This window comes from Oryctolagus cuniculus, chromosome 2, assembly GCF_051225735.1.
Source record: "Oryctolagus cuniculus isolate XC-2025 breed Fujian yellow rabbit chromosome 2, ASM5122573v1, whole genome shotgun sequence".
In the NCBI taxonomy this organism is placed as follows: Eukaryota; Metazoa; Chordata; class Mammalia; order Lagomorpha; family Leporidae; genus Oryctolagus; species Oryctolagus cuniculus.
The window spans coordinates 174,547,251-174,575,002 of NC_142868.1; the positions used below are offsets into that span (position 1 = coordinate 174,547,251).

Below are 27,752 nucleotides of genomic sequence, written 5' to 3' on the forward strand. Positions count from 1 at the left end.
ATTAATATATAGTTTGAGCCACAGAAATCTATATTAATTTTATTATTGAGAAAATTCACCCTTGATAGTCACAGAGCAAGTTGTTAGAGTGTGACCGGAAAAGAATACTAGTTCTCTGTTCCTTGATTCCAAGTCTAAAGTATTTTGTAAAATCAACGTTTGTGTGTAAGGAATCACAGTAACAGCTTTCCAAAGTTAATATATGTAAAAGACTCCAAGGAAACTTGGTTTAGTCCATTCTGAACTGTTAAGCAGAAGGAAAAATTTTATTTCCCAAAACAAAAGAGGGATGACTAAGCCAATGTATGTTTTTTAAATTGCAATCAAATTCCATCACAAACTGACAGTCTCATTTCCCGAGTTCCTGGCCAGCCCATCCCTTTCCTTCAGACCAGTTCACTGTTAAGGTTGCTACTTCTGTGCAAATGCCCCACAGGAGAAAAAGAGAAGTAGTTAAAATCACTTACATACACTCAAATATAGATTCCTGTCTGTGATTTTTGAAACAAACAATAGAAAAGCAGTGACTAAAATGATACGCTGGGATTAGAATTTAATTTTTTTCATGCTATTTTCTCCTTATTACTACTTCTTTGTCAACGATTGTACATGGAACATGTTCAAAGCTAAAACTCTGAGCACACAAACAACACTAAAGCAAATCAATCGCAAAATGATCTATGCAAGAGTCTTAGACTATTTGTGGGAAAAGATAGGGCAGCATGTGGCAAAAAGAGAAGCCTTCAGAAAAAAAAATTATCAACCTGATCAAATAGAAAATTCATAACTCTTGGGATATCTGCAGCTTTGAACACATAAATCATCTATAATATTGAGTTCAATTATCTGCTTATAACATAGTCATCAAGACTTATCTTAAAAAAGGATATATTTTATTTCAAATTCTACAAATTATAATTTAGAATGGTAGACTTTTAATCCACTGATTCATTTCTTTTTTTTTTTTTTTCCATTTTCTTTCTCTTTTGGCCAGAAAGCACCAAAAGTTCTGATTATTACAGTTGTCACTAAGAATAATGCTCCTTGGTCAGTTCATGAGTCAAATGTCTTCAGGGATCTTGAAAATTCAAAGAAACCTGGCTTTCATATTCATACCCCCCCACCCACCCAAAAAGAAAAGTTACTTTGGAAAGAAACCCCATAATAGTTCCTTTTGTCACAAATCTGTTCACTTGCCTTCCCCAGGCCCCAAAAGCCCTGGTCATTGCAATATGCAACTGCACTGTAAAATCATCAGGCATCACACATGTCATTGTTATGACCCTGCCAACATTCTGATGCTGTTATACAATGAACTGGATTGCCATTTCAGAAAATTTACTGATAGTGAAGCATTTCAATTATTCTAGCAAGCTGAGACTCTCTCAGTTGTGGGCAGAAAACTGTGTAGCAGGAAATGGTCACAGTAGACACTGTTCCTGGTGGTCACAGTAGATTATTTTCCTGAGGGAATAAGGTTGCTATGACCAACAGAACTTCCCAGAATGCTTATGGTTTTGTTAAGCAAGGAGTGTGCATACTGAAAAGCAGACTGCCTTTTTTTTTTTAGTATCTCAGAAAGCAACCAGTTTAGAGTTTTTATCTCTAAAAACTGAGAGTTACATCATGTCATAGTTGGTATGACTCTAATTTAACCACATGGGGTCTGTAGGAGAGGAAAATGATCACTAAGTTCCTTTAAAAATACGATTTGAGGGGGCTGGCACTGTGGCATAGTAGGCTAAGCCTTGGCCTGCGGCACTGGCATCCTATGTGGGTGCCAGTTCATGTTCCAGCTGCTCCTCTTCCAGTCCAGCTCTCTGCTAATTGCCTGGGAAAACAGTGGAAGATGGCTCTAGTACTTGGGCCTCTGTACTCACATGGGAGACCTGGAGGAAGTTCCTGGCTCCTGGTTTTAGATCGGCCCAGCTCTGGCCATTGTGGCCACCTGGAGAGTGAACCATCGATGCAAGATCAATCTCTCTCTCTCTTCCTCTGCCTCTTTAGATTAAATCTTTAAATTAATTAATTTATTTGAAAGGCAGAGTTACAGAGAGAGGCAGAGATAGAAAAGTCTTTCATCCGCTGATTCACTCCCCAAACGGCTGCACCAGCTGGAGTTGGGCCGACCCAAAGCCAGGATCCAGGAGCTTCCTCCAGGTCTCCCACACACGTGTAGGGGCCCAAGGACTTGGACCATCTTCTACTGCTTTCTCAGGCCATAGCAGAGAGCTGGATTGGAAGTGGAGCAGCTGGGACTCAAACTGGTGCCCATGTGGGATCTTGGCACTGCAGATGACAGTTTTATCAGCTATGCCACAGCACCAGCCCCAAATAAAAATCTTTAAAAAAAAAAATTACCTTAAGCAAATACTACTGTGCCTGCAACTAAGCTGATCCTGTTCCTGAAGTAAAATGTTCACAGGCTTTGGAAGTATCACCACGAATATGAATGAGAAGGCATATCACAAATCAGCCAATCAGTTACCCTTTGCTAACAGGAGACAGTAGTACAAGTTGTAGTGCTTTTCATCTCAGAAGAGCATGGTCATGAAATGGTTGAAAGTGGTCTTTCTATAGAAGACAGCACAAACTAAAAGGAAAAACCTGGGATGCAGCAGTAGACTGGAGACTTCGCTGAATTCTGCCAGTTACTGATGCCAGGGCCATGGACAAGCTGCTCGCTTTCTCTCATTCTCTGTTTCTTCTCGGTAAACTACGGTGACCATGCCTTCTTTCTTCCATTGGATTGTGGCAAAGTGCAAGAAAGTAACAGATGCCAGTAAATTCCCATATAAATACAGAGGTTTGTGTTCAACATCAAAGAGAAGCTTAAAGATTAAAGCACAGTGACTCTACAAGCAGACTCTGGAGCTAAAATGATCGCTTGAAACAGCAAAAACCCCAAAACTTCAAATCCCTTAAAGCAATGGGAACATGATACTCAAAGAGTTAACTTCAGGGACCATAACAGAGCTCACCAGGAAAAAGAGGGATCTAAGGGAGTGAACTCTTTGGGAACAGAGGTCTTTGAAAAACACAATCTGGCAAAAACAAATCAAACAAGCACTGCACCATAGAATTTGTTTCCACTTCATAAAAGTTCTCTAGATATTAATGAAGCATTTTATTGAGCTTCAAACCAACTCTGGAGTATGACTCGTGGACTCTAATGATTGATTTGGAGCCCATTTCATGCATCTCCACACAACACCCCCTGGGCTATGCCAGTTTCTATGGCAGTAATTCCCACTGGCAATGGTTCTGGCTTCACAACTTGCAGCACTAACTACTATTGAGTAGGGCTTAGTTTTAGACTACAGACTGGTAGAAATAAAGAGTAAAAACTCCCTTTTCTTGTTAGAAATAGATTGATCTTCAAAATGCGTAATTTTGATACAACAACCTTGGGAAAACATTGATAACTTTGTCAATGACAACCATGCATGGCCTACGTGCTTAATTCCCTGTTAACCAAGGGACCCCCTGCTGCTGTTTATGCATTACCCACTGCTCTTTCTCATAATCTCCAACCTAATTTTGACATTTAACCAAGCAGAGGAATGTGGAGAGCCAAATGGAATTTTTAAAAGGGTTTAAACAGTAGGTTTCTGCAAGGGCTCTGTCTCATGACCCAAAAATATCCAAGGTTCACGGCCCACAAGTGAGGCAGCCAGTGTTGAGATATGCAGCAGATGAGGGGAGGAGTATGACTCAGAACAAATGGCAGGAGCAGGCAGCATCGTAGCCTGCAAAGAAATGCACATCTCTCTTCCTTGTGCACTCGCAGCCAGCCCCCTGCCCCAGACCCACAGCACATACACACACACACACACACACACACTCACACTCAGAGCTTAGGACAAACACAGTGACGGACCGTGTTGTTTCTATTCATAAACAACCTACTTGGACAATCAATCTGCTAAGTTGAGCCAAAAGAAACAGGTCTGACAGTAGTTTCACCAACACAAGGCAAGCTACAAGCCATTTGAGGTGGGCCCTGGATGGAGTGGGTGTCCTCCAAGGGAAAGGAGTATCAGGAAAAACTGAGAAAAGGCAGTGAGGTTAACAACAAAGCTCTCAGCTGCTGGTCTGACGGATGTGAAGGCAATTACTGAACTATTTTCAAAGAGAAACAAGTCCTGTGGCGCTTGGACTTGGACTGTCACAGGGGGAAACCTAGCCCTTCCTGCCATGGAGCATTGAGCAGGACCATAACACACATGGTGTGTCTGATCTTATTGTTCCAGTTAATACTCTCATTTGCGTTTCATGAGTTGTTAAGGGTAAATGTGTGGGATTAGCATAAGCATTCTACTTTTATTTTATTTTTAGAGATTTGAGAGTGAGAGTTACAGAGAAAGGGGGAAAGACAGAGAGAGAGAGAGATCTTCCATTTGCTGGTTCTCTCCCTTAATGGTTGCAACAGCCAGAGCTGGGCCAGGTTGAAGCCAGGAGGTTCTTTGGGGCCTCCTTCTTGGGTGACGGGAGCCCAAACACTTGAACTATCTTCCGCTTCTTTTCCCAGGCCATTAGCAGACAGCAGGATTGGAAGTGGAATAGTGGGGACACAAACTGGTGCCCACATAGGCTGTGGGTGTTGGTGTCGCAGATGGTGGCCTTACCCGCTATGCCACAATGCCAGCCCCTCCACTTTTATTTTCTAATGTATATAGGTTCTGGAGTCAAATCTAGGTATCACTCCTGCCTGTGACAGGTATAGACTAAGGGGGGGTGTCTTAATCTCAGTTTCTCCCTCTATAAAAGTGGAATCACAATCATAATAATATATAGCACAGAGTTAATGTGAGAATGCTAAAAATTAAATATACTTGCTTAGCATATCAGCACAGTAAGTGTACAGTAATAATGATAATTATTAACATTAATATTATGGTAACAAGAGCCACAGAAGCCTTGAGCTCTTTCTTCTGGCTCTGTACTGTAATGGGAATAAATTTTCTACAACTTCCTAGTCTTTGATATGATGACATTAAATTGCACATTCTATAATTCCTATCTAGGCCTAAAGGCCTTTGACTCCATGGATATAACATTGCATATAAAATAATTATTTTAATTGTCCTGTTACTATTATTTTAAAATTCAAGACATTATTGTATTTTTAATAATTTATTTATTTACTTGAAAGACAGTTACAGAGAGAGAAGTCCAGACAGAGAGAAAGCTCTTCCATCCACTAACTGGTTCACTCCCCAGATGGCCACATCAGCCAGGACTGGGCCAAACCAAAGCCAGGAGCCAAGAGCTTCTTCCCAGTCTCCCACATGGGTGCATAGGCGGCAGGGACCAAAGGACTTGGCCCATCTTCCACTGCTTTCCCAGGTGCATTAGCAGGGAGCTGGATCAGAAGTGGAGCAGCCAGGACTCAGAACCAGAACCCAAAATGTATGCTGGTGCTGCAGGCATCAACTTGACCTGCTGTATCCCACTGCCAGCCCAGAATTTTCTTTAAATAATGTGTGAGTGTTCAAAAAAATCAGATGAGAATATCTTGACTTCCATTTAGATATTCTGTTTCATTACAGAAAGCTCTGTTACTCGAGCGACATGATTTCATGGCAGAGTTCTTCTCCACTAACGACCTGTGGGAAAAGTGAAGCTATTCCAGAAGCAAACTCTCCACAGAAGGGCGCAGCACGGGGTGGGGACGCGGAGTGGGCTCCCTGCAATCAGACAGGGAAGTAACAGGCCACGTGGCCTCCAGCTGACCCCCGGAGCGAGCTCGCACCGTGGCGTGGCACAAAGAGGAACAGAGGAGCTGAAACTATTTTTTCTCATTGACGCTCCAGGTTTTGTAGATTCTCCCCGCATTTGCAAGAAAAGAAAGGGGCGAGCTTTTTAATCTCAGAGCAGGTGTTTTTTCAAGCTGGGCATCTGAAAAGCTTTCCCTCAGCCCAGCTGTGTGGCGGGAAACTCCGCCTTAGGACCAGCATGCCCTGCTTCATGTCAACCCTTGCTCCACGAACAACCGGGGCGGAGAGAGAACAGCGGTAGGAGAGGAGACAGACATCGCGCGCAAACCCTCCAAGTTGAGGCCTCAGGACAAGCCTTCAGTCAGCGGTAGAATCAAGCGCCCTTCAGGGTGGCCTAGGCTCGAAGCAAGAAAAACAACTGTGAACAAAACCACCGCTCTGCTCAGCCTCCCTAACGGCCAGGCAATCCCAAAAAAAGAGTCTGTTTGGTTATCTCCTTACAGCCCAGATTCAGAGGTTTTGTCATCTCTTCAGGGTCCTGCCCACTCCCATTTCCTCTTTTTCCCTTCCTCTTACGCATTCTGTCTGGTGGCTACGGCAGGACCGAGGTCCTTGAACAACGGCTGGGTCCCAGTAGGATGGCTGCGTTGCTGGTGTCCCGAGGGCGGGCGCCCTTATTGCTGAATGAACCCCAGAGAGATCGGTCTGGTCCCGGGTCCTCTCTGGTTCTGGAGATGCCAGCGGAACCGCCCAGCCCTCCCCATACCCGGCTTCAGGCAGCACGTTTATAATCCGGGTCATAAACAAGGAAGAAAGACCCTGAGCATCATAAAAACACTGAATTAAGGAACACCAGGGCTAAGAATTGTAGCTTTAAAATAATAAAGGTGGATTAGCTTGTTGAAGAAAAGAGCTATAAAACATGCTTTCAATGAGTTGGAAAGCATGCGTAGATTCTGAATATTATTTCTAATCCAAATATTATTTTAGCAGGTCTCCATATTACAGACTGTTCTACATCGTTAAATGAAATATTCAGAATGGACTAGGAATGGTCAACTCAACTGTACAATAAATTCACAAGTTATTTTAAACAACTGTATTTTCAAGTTAAAACTGATTAAAATCTAATCCGATCATCAGCTCACTTGGAGTAGTTCTCTACCTTCATGACCTGAACTTTGGCTCTCACCTCAATATCATAGATTATAAAAATCCTAGACACCTGGAAATAAACTCACTGCTTCAGAGACAAGAATCAAGCAATGCACCCCACTCATCCTCAAAGTCGAAAGAGAACGTTGCTGAAAATAGGAGGTTCTTAACAGGTCAGTAAAAACACAAATGGCTATTCAGCAGTACAAATAAGATATATCCTTTTATAGCATCAGAGCGAAACCAAAATCAAAGTAAAATAAAAGGCTGCGAGCCGGTGGCTTGCCCCGCCACACACACACATACACACTCGCTCACTCGCAGGCACGCGCGCGCACGCACACACACACACAGCAAGCTCTCCAGTTACTTACTGGTCTGAGGCGGTCTCGCTCACTCCCTTCAGCGCCCTGACTGTCCAGCTGCCAAGCGCAGAGCACTCCGCCAGCAGCTGTTTCCTTCGAGCTGGGGCTGTGTGTCTTACCCAGTCACATGCGCCTTCTGATAAATACCGCCCGGGTGCCAGGAGGTCAGAAACTGAGGGTCATTCTTCTCCCCATTCGCAAACCTACTCCTGCCCCCGGGCTTGGTTTCATTAGCACGCAGAGCAGCGCATTCCACAATTTGTTTTCTTTTAGCGACAAAAGCCCAACAGCTGATAAGCCACACTGGAGGGCAGGTCACTGTGAGTGGAAAGTTAATTGTGCTGGGGGTGGGGTGGGGTGGGGAGGCTCCAGGCCCTACCCTCTCTGCTCGCACTCTGGGCTTCCCTGGGGCTCTTTAACAGCTAGAAAGAAGGAAGCGCGGGCTCGCACCGCAGGTGGCTGCTGCTTTGCGTCTCAGGTGGCCCCGCAGCACCGCAGCCTGCCTGGTTTCATTTTCTCAGCACCCCAGGCTCTGGTTTGTTGGAAGAGGCGCAAGGCAAAGCCCACTATCCCGAGGAAGGCAAGGCACACCCTCACCATCCATCCCAGAATGCTCCATGTTGACTTCCAAGGCCATGCGCAGCGGCCAGTATGTGAGGAGTTAATGAGGAGTAGCAAAAGCAGCTTTATGTAAAGAGAGAATGGAAGTGATTTCTGGTAGCTGGAGACCAAACTTGTGCAGTTATCTGTTCTCTGGTGTCAAAGTCTAAGCAGAGCAGTTGAGACGATCATTGGTGCGGGAGTGCAAACAGAAACAATCACCAGATTTACCAAGCATCCGTCTTGCAGATGCACGGCCGCTGCCTTTGTGTGCTGGGAAGTTGGACCAACCTACAGTTTCTTTGCTGCTCACAAAAGTAGGAACCCATCCTAGATGTTTTGTGGAATTCATGCTTCTCATCTGAGCTGACCTTTCTACGTCTGCCTCCTCCGGCCGTTTCATCTTCCTGTGCAAGCAAAGCCTTCCAAGTAGTGGAGTTTGGATAGCTCTGACTTCGGGTGCCTGACTTGGTATGGTAAGGGAAACACTTCCCAAAATCAGCACCTGAGCTTATCCTTTAGCGTAGAGTGGAGATTTGACAAAGTCAGCGTATTTGGCCAAGTGAACATCCAAAAAAGGTGGTTAAAATCCCCCCAGGGGATTTCTGAACCATTAGACTGTCAACTTTGATTTTTAGTAAGTGAAAACTTACTCAGTATAGCAACAGACGTGGGAAATCTTTCTTGTCTGTGGTTTATCTCATAATTATCTACAGGATAATTAAACCAGAAGTTTCCCTCCATGTAGAAGACAGAATATTATCTGGAATAATAGAGGAAGGAAAGGGGAAAAGGAGGGAGGGAGGAGAAGAGAGAGAAACACCTCTGTCTTGCCATGTTTTAAGGGCACTAATTTATTATCAACTTGTGAGAGCCCAAAATGCAAATAGAGAAATTAGGGAAAACCAGGCAAGTGTCCAAATGTATTCCTAAGAGTTTGAAGTTAGTAATTGAAATAAACTTTATACATCAGAAGGAATGTCACCTTCATAGGCACTTTTGTTCATGTGTTGATGCGAATCTTTAGTTAGAAACAGAAAGGGAAAGAGGCCTACTGAGGATCTGAAATACTACTCTAATTTATTTATAGTTTGTATTTACCATAACAGAAACTTCTGTGAGCTGTGGGCATCTGTCAGTCACTTAATTAACAATCAGCTGAGTTAATCATGCTGATAATCCACTGCATACCACTGTGGGCTTAAATTCTAAAGAGGCCTAAACCAGCCAGGATGCCCTCCCTGCTATAAAGATGTCTTGCAGCTAATTCCCAGGTAACAGGACCCTCCAACAAACCTCAACTGTGACTAAGAAAACAGGAGCCATGGGCAAGGAAGCATTTACTGTGCCTTAAAGAATGACCTGATGTCATTGGGCCCTTGTAGGAACAGTAGTTCACCACCCCAATGTTTGCCAGTCTTAGCATATCCAGAACATCTCCGGGAATGCATGTGGAAATATAATGTACCTCCCTAATCAATAATCAAGTCCGTTGGGCATTACCAGGTGTTCTTCCATTTTCAATGAAGTATTTTTTTCATTTTCAATGTGATTGACAACCCCACATTAATCGGTATTGTTTAAACTTGACTCAAAGCATATACTCGCCCTATAAGAAAAGTGTAAAACCTGCAACCAAACTCAGTCATGCAGAACAGCCAGCTCAGAGCAACTGACTGGTTGTTTCCAGCTTTAAATGCTCCATTTCTCTTCATGAATAAAACCTCATCTTTGGTTTCCCTGCAAAACTCTCATTTTCAGTTAACACCACATAGTTAGAGACTTCTGGAAACTCTTCAATGACCATCAGAGAAAACAATAGCTACGTGTAGAGATTTTTTTCCAAGTTCTATTGGCAGGGCAGGGAGGCATGGATCCTGAGTCATTCCCATGAAGCAAACCATCAACGTGCAGAACAAGACGCTAGGCGCCTCAGTGACGGTCTAGGAATGTGCTCAAGGTTCTATAACGACACCATCCTGCCTTGCCAAGAAATGGGCAGACCTTGCCTTTCTGCCCAAGCTGCCTGCGGGGCCCAACCATTTCCTTCATCTCAAGAAGAGGTGCCTCCTCCCACCCAGGCTTGTGTCTCCCTCCAGTTCAGGACTCTCAGCGACAACCAGGCTCCACCCACCACCCCCCCTTCATCTCCTCATCCTTTAAACATGCTCACCTTGTTTTTATGTCCTAACTACAGTCATTCTGTTCATTGGTCTTCAACTACCTGCCTACCTCATTCATTCCCTTCACGGTGGAGCCTCTGGAGAAATACTTGCCTCCATCATCTCACATCCCTCTCAAGTCACAACCTGCTCATTGTCTGTCTTCTTCCCCCACCTCGGGGGAACTACTCTCCCCAGTACCCAAGACAGAGGGCAAGAGACACTTTTTTGCTTTGGTTCTATTTGACCTTTCAGCCACGTTTGACCCACTGATCAAGCACTCCTTGACCGTTCTTCTGTGCTTCTGTAAGATTTCACTCCCACCTGCTGTGGCCTCCTACACGCACCTCTCTTCTATCTGCCCCTTCAATCTGAAATCCCCTCTACCCTTCTTGTTCTCTAACATCTCTCCTGGGTTCTAATGGATTACTGAATGACTCTCCTGTTGTCTCAATTAGTCATTTTGCCTCCCCAAATCTTGTCTCTGCCTTCAATTTATCTTTTCCACTTCAGGGCTGAGTGCTCCTCAGGGGCCATGATGGTGTCTTAAGCACTTTGTTTTCCCAGAAGACAGGGCTTCCCTCTCTTCACTACCTCCCCCTTTTGTGCTTTTCTCTGCTTTTGCTTTTTTTTTTCTTACTCAATATTTAATTATTTCTTTGTGTCCATATCCTTACAAACTTTCGTCAGCATTATCAAATGCTTCTGACTTGTCCATTTTAAATCTTACCATGGATGCCTAATAGGAAAAAATTGACACATTAAAGAGAAAGATCTATTTATTCTGTTCAGAAAAATATATAAGAAAGTTTTGCAAAACTTGAGTTGACATTAGGCCACCAAGATATCTTAAGTAACTTCCCACCAGAAGAGATTGTTCTTGACACATACTATCACACATAGATCACACATAGAGTCATAAAACTATAAATGAATTTAAAAACTTAAGTTAACAATAAGAAGCCAAGATCTTGGAAAAATTTTGCAGTTCGTCTTTAAAAGAAAAATTATTTATTGAAGAAAAAAATCAAAAAGGTATTTATAGATTGCTTAAATTTTTCAAAAATAGGATTACCACATATCAAAATATTATGGGGGCATAGCCAAAACATTAGAGACAAACTGACCTAAGACAAAATTGAAAAACAACAGATCGATAACTGTGGAAAAACACAAATGACATTAAGAAATTGTTTCCAAGAAAAGTTTTTAGCCCAGATTGCTTACACAATCAAGTTCTCTCTAAGCTTAAAGTCACAGATAATTTCCAAGCTACATAAAAAATTCAAATTCAAAAGTAACAGAAAGCTGACATAAAACCACTGACTTTAAAAATTACATAAATAAAGCATAATATAGAAAACCACAGACCAACCTCATATATAAACATAACTTTACCATAAAGTTGTAAACCATGAATTAAGGAATTTATTAGCATAATCAAGACTTAATTAAGTCAATGAAGAAAATAAAGAAAAGCTTTTGGATTACCACAAGAGATAATCTTGAAAAGGCATTTGATAAAATTCAACACCATTTTTTAAATTAGTAAAATGGAATTTGAAAATGTCTTCTTAACATGATAGATATTATTTAATCTCAAATCAAACACAGACGTCACACTTACTAGTGAAATACTGGAGTTACTAACATTAAAATCAGAAAAAAAGAAAAGGATGCTCATTGTGACTACCATTATTTAGCACTGTTATGGACATCTGAAGCATTGCAGTCAAGCAAGAAAAATAAAGAAGTACAAGAGTCAAGCATTGTGGTACAGCAGGTCAAACTGTCATGTGGGATGTCTGAATCCCATATCAGAGTCCCTGGTTCAAGTCTCAGCTACTTTGCTTCCAATCCAACTTTGTGCTAATGCATTCTGGGAGCAGCAGATGATGGCTCAAGTGCTTGGACCCCTGCCAGTTACATGGGCGCTCCAGATGGAATTCTGGGCTCCAGCTTCAGCCCAGCCCTCGCTGTTGTGGGCATCTGGAAAGTGAACTCAAAGATGGAAGACCCATCTCTCTCTCTCTCTCTTCCTTGCTTTCTCTATCATTCTGCCTTTCAAAAAATTCAATAAATAAGTAAATAAATCTTTCTTAAAAATTAGAATCTATGTGCCAAAAGTAATTGAATAAATCATAACACATTGATAAAATGTGATATTATGGCCGGCTCCATGGCTCACTAGGCTAATCCTCCACCTGCGGTGCCGGCACACCGGGTTCTAGTCCCGGTTGGGGCGCCGGATTCTGTCCCGGTTGTCCCTCTTCCAGGCCAGCTCTCTGCTGTGGCCCGGGAGTGCAGTGGAGGATGGCCCAGGTTCTTGGGCCCTGCACCTGCATGGGAGACCAGGAGAAGCACCTGGCTCCTGGCTTTGGATCAGCGAGGTGTGCAGGCCGCAGCGTGCCAGCCGCGGTGGCCATTGGAGGGTGAACCAACGGCAAAAGGAAGACCTTTCTCTTTGTCTCTCTCTCTCACTGTCCACTCTGCCTGTCAAAAAAAAAAAAAAAAAAAAGTGACATTATGCAGTCATCACAAAATAATGATCTTGAAGGATAGTATTAACATGGAAAAGCAGACAACACAGATTCAGTGATAAACACATTACAAAAGTTTGTTCACTGCAACCCTGCTTTTCTAAGAAAATGTATGAACATAGGAAAAAGTCTGGAACATTATACATCAAAGTTTTAGTAGGGGTTATCTTTAGGAGATGGGGTCCCATTTCACCCCTTCCTTATGCTTATCAGCATTTCTTCTGTTTCTATAATAAATATATATTAGTTGTTAATTTTAAATGAGATCTTCTTCTAAAAAAAGATTTACTTGTTTATTTGAAAGGCAGAAAGAGACAGAATGAGTCAATTTTCCATCTGCCGGTTCACTCCCCAAAGTGAGTGAGTCTGGGCCAGACGGAAGCCAGGAACCAAAAACTCCATCAGGGTTTATACCCTATGGGTGGCAGGAAACCAAGTACTTGGGCCATCTTCCACTGCCTTTACAGGTGCATTAGCAGGAAACTGGACTGGAAGGGAAGTAGCCAGGACTTGAACCTGCACTCAGATATGGGATGCTAGCCTCACAGGCAGCAATTCACCCTGCTGCACCATAACTTAGCCCCTGAATGAGATCTTTATAAAATACGAAAAGATATTCCAGACGTAAAAAGGCTCTTTTAAATAATTTAATCCCCTACACAAAGAGGAGAAAGCCATTGGTAAGAAAGGTGATCGGGAAGATCAGGAAGAGAGGCATCAGAAAGCAAGCATCGTGAATCAGGTTCTCAGAGACATCCAGCTGGGGCTTTGTACCTTTCTGATGAACACCTTTAGGTAGAAATGCCCAGGTGGTACCTATTTCATATACAGTCAGGTAGCCCTCCTCTGCTAGTACCTCCTTTCTGAAGCTGTCAACTCTCTGCCATGTGCCAAACTGTAAACAAATGGCTGCATGATCAAGACATAAATACTATATATGATGTCTAGGAGCTGGGCCCAGTGGGAGATCTTTAGGTCATTGTTCTTGGAAGGTAGTTCTTGGGAGAGAGTTATATAAGCCTGCTTTCTATTTCTCTCTGCTTCCTGGCTGGCCATGCAATCCTCCCTCTGCAAGTGTTCCGCCATCCCTTAGCCTTGCTCAAATGCCTCAGTAATTAGGCCATCTAGTCTTCGACTGTGAACCTCCAAAACTGTAAGCCAAAATAAACCTTCCTTCCTTAGAAACTCCTCACAGGTATTTTACTTACAGTGATGAAAAGCTGATTAGTACACTTATTCTCTTCCAACCAAACCTGCTTGCCTTGAAGCACAACAGACAAGTTAGCTGTATTGAATATTGCAGCTATTTATTGGCACTATAACAGTAGTTTGCTGCTATTAGCCATTGCATATGTGATATTTCAGCCAGCAGTAAGTGGTTATGGAGTGGCCTGGTAAGCTGAAGGGCATTTATAGCATTATTTCTGTGGATAAAAACATTTTATGAATTAAAAATATTGTGAGTTCTCAGCAACCAATTTACAATGGAAGCTTTGGACACAATCCACAGATTAATTGGAGACAGGCTGTATAATACAGAAAGAAAGAGGACAGTGTCTGTCAGAGGAGAGCTTGCAGACGACACCTTTGTGTCTCAATCTCCATGGCCCATTTCTTAGCATCCCTGGAGAAACTCCCAAATTTCCAGGCAAACTGGTCCAGATTAAAAATAGGCTTCCCCTTTTGGTTCTCATTCTTTTTATGTCTGTCTCTTTTGTTTTCTTTCATTTTGTAAAAACTCATTCACTTAAATATTACCCTTAGGGGCTGGTGTTGTGGCATAGCACAGCAGGTAAGCCACCACCTGCCACTCCAGCATCTCATATGGTTTGAGTCTTGCTGCTCCATTTCTGATCCAGCTCCCTGCTAAAGCACAAGGGAAAGTAGCCAAGGATGGCCTGGGCCCCAGCCACCCATGTGGGAGACCCAGGTGGAGCTCCTTCCTCCTGGCTTTGGACTGGCCCAGCCCTGTGTTGTGGTCATTTGGGGAGTGAAACAGTGGGTGAAGGATCGCTTCCTCTCTCAGTCTTTCTTTCTCTCTGTAACTCTGCATTTCAAATAAATAAATAAATCTTTTTAAAAATTACCCTTGGGGGGCCGGCGCTGTGGTGCAGTGGGTTAACGCCTTGGCCTGAAGTGTCGGCATCCCATATGGGTGCTGGTTTGAGTCCCGGCTGCTCCTCTTCCAATTCAGCTCTCTGCTATGGCCTGGGAAAGCAGTACAAGATAGACCAAGTCCTTGGGCCCCTGCACCTGCATGGGAGACCTGGAAGAAGCTCCTGGCTCCTGGTTTTGAAGCACAGCTCCAGCTGTTGTGGTCATTTGGGGAGTAAACCATCGGATGGAAGACTTTCTCTCTCTCTCTCTCTCTCTCTCTCTCTCTCTCTCTCTGCCTTTCTCTCTGTGTAACTCTGACTTTCAAATAAATAAATAAATCTTTAAAAAATTACCCTTAATATAAAGTGCATTTACTGAATCTACTTCATTTATCTTTTTTACAGCATTTTTCTCTTAAAATTTTCCCTCTAGCTAATCAGCTTCTTAAAGTAGAAACTCACTAAACCTTCGGAAGGGAAATTTAGCATTCAGGCCACAAAACGCTTTGATCAACATAATCACTTACATAAGGACCTTTCCCCTGATAATTTTGTATCAGACTCTGATTTGACGGCAACTTTCATTCATCTTTCAGGCTATCACCCCTAAAATCACAAACCAGTGCTAAAAGTAACCTGAATCTAGATCTTTTAAAATCTCACTGCTGTTTCCAGGGTCCTTCCAGTTCTTGAAAAGAAAAATCCTGAGACTGTCCCCGCGGATTTTTCTGAAAATCATTTAGTGTGCAAGGAATAACAAAAGGGCGATTTCCAGATGTATGGTTCACTTTCTAGTCCAGTGTTGGCACAGCTGTTTTTCAAAGCAGAAAATACAAAGGTGACTCAGGGAAAAATGAGGCAAAACACACATTTAATTGTTTTTTTTTTTTCCTGAAATGTGTAAAAGCTAAATGCATGAGATAGGGACAAAATTGTATCATCCTACGAACCACTGGAAAAGTACAGGTAAGAATTCAGAGTCCTGCTCTCAGCTGTTAACTTTGCGGGCTGCCTCTGCCCCCACGTCTTCCCATCTTTGCATCACCTCTGTGAGACGTGACTGTGGTATATTTTCATAAAAGACTTAGCTTAGCCTCAACCAATGAGAAGCTAGAGCAAGGGACCTCTGCATAGCAGGGATGAGAGAAGCTGAGCCTCTGAGGGAGGTGCCTGCTTCCACCTGATGGTCACTGCACTCGAGACCAGGTGACAATAAATGCCTCATTTTCTGCTTCCTTCATGCTTCTGAGTCCATCAGTTGGTGGGTGGGTGGCCTCAGGTGGCTTTACTTCCTACATCTTCACCCACAATGGACACAGTGCTCATCCACTAAATTGTCCTGGGTTCATACCAGAGCCCACTGGCCCTTGGCTAGAAAATGATCCTCAGTGTACCCTTTAAATGAATGAATGAATATTTATACCATAACTGTAATTGTAATATAGCCTTGTTAATATGCTACCGAATCCATCTGTTCAAAATTGTGCATAATGCTAAGCAATGTCAATGTTCCAGTTAAGTGCATTTGCTTTGCACATTTTTACAAGATTATCCAAACCCAGTTAGCTAAATACAAGTCCTATTTTCCAGCCTTAGGGCCAAACTATTTGCTCAAGTTTTAATCCAGCCATTACAGCTTCTGGGTTAAAAATCTGTAAGTCCTGGGCTTTCTACCTTATTTTCATATGTCCACATCCTTTTCAAAAGTATCCCTCCCTTTATCATATCCTTCATTAAATAGAATCGCGATCTATTTACCTTGTAGCTGCTCAGCCTTTTGGCTGCAGTCATAGTATTCTACCTCCGTGTGTGGACTATCTTAGGGTAAGATATTCTTGCCTTCTGACTTCCTGGAAGAGTACAAGGGCACCGAGCAGGGCGGCCACTTGCTGAGGAAGGAGGATCTAATATTATTGAAACAGGATTTACGTTTTCTCGTTTGTAGATCACAGGGGATAAACTAAGAAAGTACTTTTAGAAGCACATTTTTTTTTTTTAAAGTGGGAGGGAAATTTTCAATTGTCCTGAATGTTTCATTAAAAAAGGACTGTTCTCAGGGCTTGAGCATACTTGTGGTCATCACTCCTATTCCTGAAAAGCAGTTGGTCACTATAAGGTCACAAATTGAGGAGCGAATGGAGGAGAGGGATCAGGTCTGGACGTTGGATGTTGTTTCCTTAATGTAGACCACAGGAGGTTAAAAAAAAAAAAAAAAAAAAAAAAACTCAGTAAAGCTTCCCAGCTGGAGGAGATACACATATTTTAGTAGAAATCAATGCAGAGGAGTGTGAAAAATGTCAACCGAGGCAATCAGCCTAGGCAGTGAAGCTTTGATAGATATTGGAATGCTCATCAGTTCTTTTTAGATTTATTTATATTCTCATGGCCAAGATAATGTTATCACACCGAAGAATTATCCTGTCTTACAAAATAAGAAAGCAGTACTCCTCTGTTTTTATTTTTTAAGATATATGAATTTAAAAAGCAACACATGTGCATAGTAGTAAGCTGAATAATGCAGAGATATACATAGAGAAAAATTTAACAACCTCTCTTTCTGATCAATTCCCAGTTTGCTGAAATAACGCATTTTTCTCTACATCATATAAAATGCATTATCATATAAATATATATATTATATGTATATAAATGCATTGAAATCTATTATTGTTTTTTTAAAAATCTCATTACTCTGTAAATTGATTTTTTCCCTTAATGATATATCATGGTTATATATAGGATACAAAGTCAAAAATATAAATTTAATTCACTGTTTTTAATGACTGAATTCTAACTCATTGTATAGTTATATCAAAGCTTATTTATCTATTGATAGAATATTAAAAATATTCTGTTTCTGCTCCTATAAACAGGGTACTCAATATCCTTGCATATACAAGGAAACCTCAAAATTGGAAATAAAAGCTGAGTTTATTTTAGTGAAAAATTTTTGAAATGCATGCATAACTTACATTTTCCTTGAAAATTTCGAAAGCCATCATATACATGGATTTTCAACTTATTATGCCAGAATGAATTTAGCTTCTAATTCCAATTCTCATGAATTTTTTTGACATATCATTATATATCTTTAGTTGCTGGTATTTTTATTTCCATAGTACGAGTTTCCAAAACTGAGGTTATTGGGCTTACACATTTATCCATTTGTTCTTTACCAAGATTCTCTCCTAGAACAAGTTCTCACCAGGCTCTTCTGAGCCTTCTTTTCAACTAGGCCTAGGCCTTGACATTGGCCTATGAAGACTTAAACAAACCCTAACAATTCAAGGTCACACTCCAAAGGTCACTTTAGCCCCATTTGTACATGCTAAAGGAAACTTAAGTTTGCCCCCAAATGTATGGCTTGCTTCAATCAATACCTGAGGATGGGAGCTCTGGTCTTCTAGTATGTGGAAGGATAAAATCCTAATTTTGAAAATTGTGAGCCAAGACAGCTGGCCTGACCGCATTGGTACTGATCAATCCCTTGTCTATTTTGCTTTCCTGACTCTATTGAACCTCTATTTACCCACTCCTTGTTCCTTCATTCTCCCTTTAAAATGCCTGGTTACTGCTTTACAAATCAGAGTTGAGTTTAGCTCACATTAGACTTTTTTACCATGTTGTAGTAGTTATTACTGATTAAAATCTGTTCTTAGCACTTTAATTAATGCCTGCCTTTATTTATCCTTAACCCAATGTATTCCAATTATTTTCCCCAACCTGAACTAAAAGTAATATAAAGTTCATAGGCTTAGAAAGTCTGAGAGAGGCCGTGCCATGGCGCAGTAGGTTAATCCTCCATATCCTCCATATGGCATCCCATATGGACGCTGGTTCGAGTCCGGCTGCTCCTCTGCACATCCAGCTCTCTGCTGTGGCCTGGGAAAGCAGTGGAAGATGGCCCAACGCCTTGGCCCCTGCACCCGCATGGGAGACTGGGAGGAAGCACCTGGCTCCTGGCTTCAGATGGGCGCAGCTCCGGCCGTTGCGGCCAGCCAGGGAGTGAACCAACAGACAGAAGACCTTTCTCTCTCTCTCTCCCTCTCACTGTCTGTAACTCTACCTCTCAAATAAATAAATAAAAAATCTTAAAAAAAAAAGTTTGAGAAATGTCAGGTTTGAGGATCAAGATTATAAAATGAGAGCCACTAAAATTTCATCTCAGAATTATATCCTACCAAGTACATTTATTTAATCATCTATGTTGAAGATGTTTGCTTCAACATAGTATTTTTTAAACAAAGCATCTTAAGCCCAATTAACTAAATTTTTCAAGGTTGAAATTTGGAATTTATTTGCCCTCAGTTAATCCTTGTTAACTGCACACATCATAGCTTCTGTAAATTCCAAAGACCATTCCTGTCATGGAATCAATTGCTGGTTGGTTAAAAACAATATTTTATGAGCAAATGTGAAAAATGATATTCCATTAAAGAATACAAATATTAGATTGGACTGAAAACATTTTAATTTTTATTTATTTATTTTCATTTTATTTGAAAGGTAGACAGCAAGACAAATAGAGACAGAGAAAGATTTTTCCATTCACTGGTTCATTCCCCAAATACCTACAACAGCAGAGTCTGGGCCAGCCTGAGGCCAGGAGCCCAGAACTCTATCCCAGCCTCCCATGTGGTTGGCAGGGACTCAAGTACTTAAGCATCGTGCTGCATCCCAGAGTGCACATTAGCTAAAAGCCTGAATCGGGAGTGTAGCCAGAGTGCAGGCATCATCCTTAGTGGCATCTTAACTGCTGGGTCAAATGTCTGCCCCCTAGCAACGGTGCTGGTGAGAAACAGGGTCAGTCTCTGCCCCACTTGTTTCTGTCTCACTGGCTAGATTGTGACTGTGGTGACTAGGGAGCCAGCTCCTCCACATGCCATTTAACACAGGAATAGGGTCCACAGTTTAAACACACAGCTGAGGAGCACTGAACGTCTGCAGCTGTTCTCCTCCCCACGTAGGACTTAACTAAAACCACCCCTTCTGAATTACATTGCTTCACCATACCGTTTGGTCTGGGACTTCAGAGGGAGAGCCTGGATATATTGGTCTGTATTTCTAACAGCATATACATTCCATGTTACTGTTATCTGATAGGGCTAAGCCAGCCAACATACTCTAAGACTCAAGCAGCTGCACACAGGGTTGCTGGCTTTCAGAAAAGAAAAAATAAATTATAATCAGCATAAAATAAGGAAAATTTGTTCACAGTACCAAAGCATTCTTTGTTTTAGAAAGTCTCTCATTAAAGAATTACAAGAAATGCGTGGACTCCTGCTGCATTAAAAATGGCACTCAACCAACAAAAAGTGAATTTGTATTATTTAAAAATATATTTATTAAGTAAAATAAATGTAAGTCCAACTTTGGACCCAACTTACTGGCCCAGATGGTCCGTGTCCTTTCCTTCAGGATAAAAAAGGAGGCATGCAGTTTCTAGCTGCCTGTGATCAACAGCTCTTTTGCAACCTCTCTAGGGTGCTCAAGGGTAACCTACTATAAATAGACCCTCTGCTCTCACATTAGTTGAAGGGCCAGGAGAAAACAAAAATTGCCTGAGATATGTGCCCTGCATTCTACATCCACAGGCTGCCATTAGCTAAAATTCCCAGTAACTCTCCTGACAGTTGCATCATGAATCAATTTTTCTTTTTGCACCATTTCTCAAACTAGTCGAAGCAGAGTGGTAACTAGGGAGAATACTACACATATGAGGATGGGAAACCAGGATTTTCATTCCTTACTCAGTCACTTAGAATCTGAGTCACTTTAGCCTCTAACGAATAAAAGTCCACATTTGTAATAGAGAAATAATATCCGACTCAAATAATGGTTGAATGAATCAGAAATAATGCACCCCACATCAGGATTTTATCCTATAAAAGTATTCAATAAGTGAATTAGGATATCTGTAAGACAAGTTCAATGTGACATTTGTAACATCAAGAAAATAAGGACAGATTGGAGCCAGCACTGTGGCATAGCCAGTTGAGCTGCTGCCTGCAATGCTGGCATCCCAAATGGGTGCTGGTTTGACTCCCAGCTGTTCTACTTCTGATCCAGCTCCCTGCTAATGCACCTGAGAAAGCAGTGGAGGATGGCTCAAGTGCTTGGACCCCTGAACCCATGTGGGAGACATAGAGGAAGCTCCTGTCTCCTGACTGTGGATTATTCCAGCTCTGGCCATTGCAACCATTTGGGAAGTGAATCAACAGATAGAAGATCTTTCTCTCTGTCTTTCCCTCTCTGTAACTATGCCTCTCAAATAAATCTTTAAAAAAAAAATAAGGACCGAATGATAAAAGTTATCACAATGGAGCATTCAACGCTATATACATCATGCAGCCATAAAAAGATGAAATGGGATGGGACAATGACCTTGATGTAGAAAGTGAAAAGGTGAGCAGAAGAAACATATGAATTTAGCCCTATTTTTTATTATAGTAATGTTTTCAAATGCATAGAAATTATTTGCAATAAGAACAAATAATAAATATATATTCACACAAGAAAAAAATGAGGTTCCAGGACAGGCATGTAGTGCAGTGGGTTAAGCTACCACTTGGGACACCCACATCTTGTGCCATAGTACTGTTTACTCTGCATTTCCGACCTAGCTTGCTGCTAATATGCCTGGGAGACTGCAAATGATGGCCTAAATATTTGAGTTCCTGCCACTCATGTGAGAGACCCAAAAGAAGCTCCTGGCTGCTGGCTTTAGCCTGGCCTAACTCTAGCTGTGGGCATCTGAGGAGTGAACTAGGAAATATAAGACATCTCTTGCTATATCTCTCCCTCTCTCTGTGTCACTCTGCCTTTCAAATGAACAAATCTTTAAATAATAGAGATTCTTATCTTCTTTATATGATTTATTTTAGTATTGAGTACTCTTATTTATAACAAATCTGTATTGATTCTATAATTAAAAATTATGAACAGTAAAAAAAAGTAAGCCTTAAGCACAATTCCTAGTGGACTTTGATGAATGGTGATTACTATAGTTATTTCTGTGCAGAAGCTACAGAATTCATTAAGTAAAATGATTTCACAAAAAATAGTATACTTTGGTAATATACAATCAGTTATTTTTGCATAGGAATTATATCAACTTGTTTTAGAAAATGGAACTTTTTATTGTTAGTAACAGTTTCATAGCTGTATATATGTGTCACAGCATCACACTGTATACTTTAAACTTGGTGTGTATCACATAAACTATAGTTCAATAAAGCCATTGTTTAAAAAAGTGGAACCAAAAGTTTCAAGAGTAGCAACATAAAAGATGTACGTACTTAAAATTTTAATGTATACCCACTGAAACAAGAAAAAATAAAGGTTATATAATTTCCAAATCACTAGAGGGAAAAATTAGGGATAAAGAAAACTTAAAAAATCCAAAGAAGGTAGGAAAGAAGAGAAAATTAATTAAAAGAATAATAAATAGAAAAGAAAAATAATAGCTTTAATAGTCAATATCTATAGTGTAGACTGGCTAAACTTACCATTAAAATGTAAAGACCATCTTTAAGGCTGGCACCGCTGCTCAGTAGGCTAATCCTCCACCTTGCAGCGCAAGCACACGGGGTTCTAGTCCCGGTCGGGGCGCCAGATTCTGTCCTGGTTGCCCTTCTTCCAGGCCAGCTCTCTGCTATGGCCCGGGAGTGCAGTGGAGGATGGCCCAGGTGCTTGGGCCCCGCACCCCATGGGAGACCAGGAGAAGCACCTGGCTCCTGCCTTTGGATCAGCGCGATGCTGGCCGCAGTGAAAATGATGTAGCACTTCCTACTTAAAGTGAGACAGTCAGGGAAGTGTGAGGCTAATGTCTGAGATCTCTTAACTCTTAGTTTCTTCAGGAGGCCTGAAGGTAAGAGTCGGCCCCTGCATGGCGAAACTAGAACTCCATTGAGAATTTTGAACTGAACCAATGGCAAAAGGAAGACCTTTCTCTCTTGTCTCTCTCTTTCACTGTCCACTCTACCTGTCCAAAAAAAAAAAAAAAAAAAAAAAGACCATCTTTAAATAGCAAACAAAAATATAAAAATATGGACACATCTTTTATCAATTTGGTTCCATGGATATACAGCTGTATGTGTTTAGATAGGATGATCTGATATCCCTCCCCAACTCAACCTGTTTTGACTGCTTTTCTGGAGCCTTGAAATTTATTGAAGGAAAGTTCTTCACACCAAAAATAACAAAGAAAACTGACTTGGTGGGGAGAAGAGAAAGTGGGAGAAATGGAGAGGAGACAAAGAGAACTGGCAAGGAGAAATAATGTTTTCATGCTACAATCTCAGCAAAACTCTTGTGAAATGAAATTCATGTGAAATTGTCACATGGATACCCAGCTGGTAGATTGAAAATGATGTAGCACTTCCTGTTTAAAGTGAGACAGTCAGGGAAGTGTGGGGCTAATGTCTGGGATCTCTTAACTCTTAGTTTCTTCAGGAGGCCTGAAGGTAAGAGTCGGCCCCTGCATGGCGAAACTAGAACTCCACTGAGAATTTTGAACTGAACTCAACCAGGCCAGACATTAAAATTCATCTGTTATTTCATGGAGTCTGCAAAACTGCATAGATGGTTTCAATCAATCTTATCGGGAAAACAGATGGAAGTTTCTTCCCAGAAGTTAATTCTTTACTTGTTTTCCAAAAGGAGGCCATGTGGCTCCTCCAGGCTGTGTGCACTTGGCACCACTTTCCCAGCCTCTATTGATTTTACACGTGTTGAGGGTGATGTGCAGAGAACTGTGGGTGAGACACTAGGAAACTATGAACACTAACTCAATTCATCGCCTGAAAGCAACGTCTCTCCAAATAGCTTTTCCAAGGCTAATTATCTAGGAATTTGTGATCTTGTCATGATCACTTGAATGCTAAAGCACAAGACTAAGAATCAAAACACATGATTTCTCACCCCAGCCCTGTCTAAATCTACTTGAGGGATAGAGAGTGAGTCTACTACATTACTATTGTGAATACACCTTTAATAATCAATCAACACTGAACCACAGGTTGCCCTGAGTGACCAATAGGATACAAGGAAAATGATGATGTATAACTTCTAAGGCAAGATCAAAAAAGCCATCACAATTTTCACCTTGGTTTCTTGAATCCCATACTCTTAGAGAAGTTGGATGCCATGTCATGAAGTCGGTCTACCAGCCCCATAAGCAATCCCACGAAGAGAAGGTCTGAGGCTCCCAACCAACAACTGGCTCCACCTTTCCAGCCATATATGTGAGTCACCTCACAAATAGATGTCAGCAAGATGGCAGAATAGGACTTCCCAGCATATGTACACCCCACCTCGAAGAAACTTCAGTTTGATCAGCTCTCCTCTATCCATGAAAATACCTTCACAAAAAGCCAAGGAATTCAGGTGAGAGCACCTGGGTCTAGTATAGAAACAAGGGAAGCTGTAATGAAGTGAGTAGAAGGACATTCTTACATTATGTGTGTCATCGCTCCCCTAAGAACTGGCAGCAAAGCACAGAGAGAGACACCCTCCTTGTGGGAGAGGGAGAGGGAAATAGTAAAGAAGGGAAATAGGGAAGAAGGCTTAACTACATAGCCCTACCTTGAGAGAGGCCTGCCTCAGTGAAGTCCAGCACCACAGCTTCCCTCACAACCGTATGCTCCAGGCCAGCACCCACAGCTGGAGCCTCCTGGACCAAGCCCCCACGCCCTAAGCTCCAAGCCCTATGGTCCAGGTATCAGGTCCACCCTAGCAAGAGGCCAGCCCCATATCCTTAGGCTGAACACTCTCATCAGAGTCAAGCTCTCCTCTAGGGAGCCTCAGTGTCACTCCACAGACATGCATACATGGACCTCCAAGGACTCAGGATCAAGCTCCAACCTAGCACCATTTGAACCCTAAAGGACCCAGGATCTAGGCCAAGCAGATCCAAGCCCTCGACTTTCCCACCCACCGACCCAGGCACCCATCCAGCTTGCTCAAGGACTCTAAAAGCAAGCTCATTCCAAGAACCCACCAAATAGCCTATCTAGAATCTCTGGATGGACTATTTAAGAGATTTCCATACAAAAATATGAAACAGTTGGAATAGCTGTTTACTTCTTCAAATATGAAAACAGCAACATATGCCCACAAGGATCAGAACCAATCAGGGAAACAAGGCATCACAAAACAACAAAATAAAGCATAAGTAACTGAGCCAAAAGAAATTAAGATAAATGAAATGCCTCAAAAAATTCCAAGAATTCATCTCAAAGAAGTTCAAGGGGCAGGTACTGTGGCATAATGGGTAAAGCCACTGGTTGTATTGCCAGCATCCCATATGGGCGCTGGTTCAAGTCTTGGCTGCTCCACTTCCGATCCAGCTCTCTGCTATGGCCTGGAAAAGCAGTGGAAGATGGCCCAAGTCCTTGGGCCCCCGCACCCATGTGGGAGACCTGGAAGAGGCTCCTTGCTTTGGATCAGGACAGGCCATTGCGGCCAATTGGGGAGTGAACCAGTGGGTGCAAGACACCTCTCTCTCTGTCTCTCCTGTCTCTGTGTAACTCTGACTTACAAATAAACAAATAAATCTTAAAAAAAAAAAAAGTTCAGTAAGCCAGAAGACACAGAAAGATGACAAAATTAAATCAGGACAATAATCACAAATAAAAGTAAAAGTTCAAAAAAAAATAGAAACCATTAAAAAAAAAGTCAAACAGAAATTCTGGAGCAAGAGAACACAATGACTGAACAGAAAATTTCATCAGAGAGGTTTAACAGGAGATTCTATTAAGCAGAAAAATCAGTGTGCACAAAGACAGCTTACATGAAATACTAAGAGAAACTAAAAGGAAAAAAATGAATAAAAGTGAATATTCTTGATTCCATCAAGAAATCCAGTATATGTTATGGGATTCACAGAAGAAACAGAGAAAGAAAAAGGCAGAAAGCTCATTTAAAGAAGTAATGAAAGAAAAACTATGGCCGGCGCAGTGGCTCACTAGGCTAATCCTCCACCTACAGCGCCGGCACACCGGGTTCTAGTCCCGGTCAGGATGCCGGATTCTGTCCCAGTTGCCTCTCTTCCAGGCCAGCTCTCTGCTGTGGCCAGGGAGTGTAGTGGAGGATGGCCCAGGTGCTTGGGCCCTGCACCCCATGGGAGACCAGGAGAAGCACCTGGCTCCTGCCTTCAGATAGGCGCAGCGCTGGCCGTGGTGGCCACTTGGGGGGGTTGAACCAATGGAAGGAAGACCCAGAAGGAAGACCTTTCTCTCTGTCTCTTTATCTCTCACTGTCTAACTCTGCCTGTCAAAAAAATAAAATAAAGAAAAACTACAAATCTAAGAAGGTAAATGAATAGCTAGATCCATGAAGTGCAAAGAACCTTTCATGGAGAAACATTATCAAATTCTCAAAAACCAAAGACCAAGAGAATTTTGAACACAACAAGGGAAAAAAAGCAATTTATCACAGACAGGAGAATCCTCATGAGACTACCTACAGAACTTTATAGGCTAGGGGAGGTGGGGAGAGGATCATTTATACAAAAACACTTTCCAGCCAAGAATACTATACCTGGCAAGCCTATTCTTCAGAAATGAAGGACATGTAAGGAACTTCCCATCTAAAAACTTGTTTATCACCACTCGATATGCCTTAAATCATAAAGGGAGTTCTCCAAGTTGAAATGAAATTATTCTGATTAACTATATAAAAACATAAAGGTATAAAACTGGTACAAGTATATTCACAGATTCATAATATAGATGCCCCTTGACTTATAATGGGGTTATATCTTGATAAACATATCTTAAGTTGAAAATATTCTAAGTAAAAAATGCATTTGGGGAGTATTTGACATTGTAGTTTAAGTTGCCTCTTGGGATACTGGCATCCCATATCAGAATGCCCAGTTTGAGTCTCAGCTACCCATCTGATCCAGCTTCCTGCTAAGGTGTATTCTTTTTTTTTTTTTTTTAAACATTTATTTATTTGAGAGGTAGAGTTACAGAGAGAGGCAGAGACAGAGAGAAAGGTCTTCCTTCTGTTGGTTCACTCCCGAAATGGCTGCAACAGACGGAGCTGGGCTGATCTAAAGCCAGGAGCCAGGAGCTTCTTCTGGGTTTCCCATGTGGGTGCAGGGGACCAAGGACTTGGGCCATCTTCTATTGCTTTCCCAGGCCACAGAAGAGAGCTGGATTGGAAGAAAGGCAGCCGGGACTAGAACTGGCATCCATATGGGATGCTGGTGTGGCAGGCTGAGGATTAACCTACTGCGCCACGGCACCAGCCCCTAATGTGCATTCTTGGTGAAAGCAGATGATGGTTCAATCACTTGAGTCCCAGAGTTGGTGGTACCCTGGATGTGGCACAGTAAGTTAATACCACTTGTGACATTGGCATAGAATTCCTTATTCCTGGCTTCCAGCTGGTCCCAACCCAGTTGTTGCAGACATTTTGGTAGTGAGCCAGTGATGGGAAGATCTCTTTGTCTTTTTCTTGTCTTTCAAATAAATCAATATATTTTTTTTTTGATAGGCAAAGTGGACAGTGAGAGAGAGAGATACAGAGAGAAAGGTCTTCCTTTTTTTTCCGTTGGTTCACCCTCCAATGGCCGCTGTGGTCAGTGCGCTGCGGCCGGTGCACCGCGCTGATCCGAAGCCAGGAGCCAGGTGCTTTTCTTGGTCTCCCATGTGGGTACAGGGCCCAAGCACTTGGGCCATCCTCCACTGCACTCCCGGGCCACAGCAGAGAGCTGGACAGGAAGAGGAGCAACCAGGACAGAATCCGGCGCCCTGACCGGGACTAGAACCTGGTGTGCCGGCACTGTAGGCGGAGGATTAGCCTAGTGAGCTGCGGCACCGGCTCAAATAAATCAATATTTTTAAAAAAGTATTTGAAGGACTGGCATTGTAGCACAGTAAATTAAACTGCTGCCTATGATGCTGGCATCCTATATGATGAAGTTCCAGGCTCCTGGCTTCAGCCTAGCCCAGCAATGGCCAATACAGCTATCTGAGTAATGAGCCAGTGGATGGGAGATCGATTCTCTCTCTCTCTCTCTCTCTCTCTCTCTCTGCCTTTCAAGTAAATCAATAAATTTTTTCTATTTTTAAAGATTTATTTTATTTTTTTGAAAGATTTACAG

The 27,752-nt window shown here is 42.1% G+C and overlaps 1 long non-coding RNA gene across 4 annotated transcripts in view; it reads right to left on the bottom strand.

The window, feature by feature from the left end:
- The window catches only part of LOC149128150 (uncharacterized), an 83,677-nt gene that overhangs the window by 35,985 nt on the left and 19,940 nt on the right, over positions 1-27,752 (bottom strand). Inside the window, exon 1 of one of the 4 annotated variants that reach the window (XR_016229482.1) lies at positions 20,026-20,113. The exons of 2 other annotated variants lie outside the window; for them this stretch is intronic. This is a non-coding gene — a long non-coding RNA (uncharacterized LOC149128150). Of the gene's footprint in view, positions 1-7,249; positions 7,661-20,025; positions 20,114-27,752 lie in introns of those variants that run through there. One more of the 4 variants, XR_016229480.1, reaches the window with a different exon arrangement.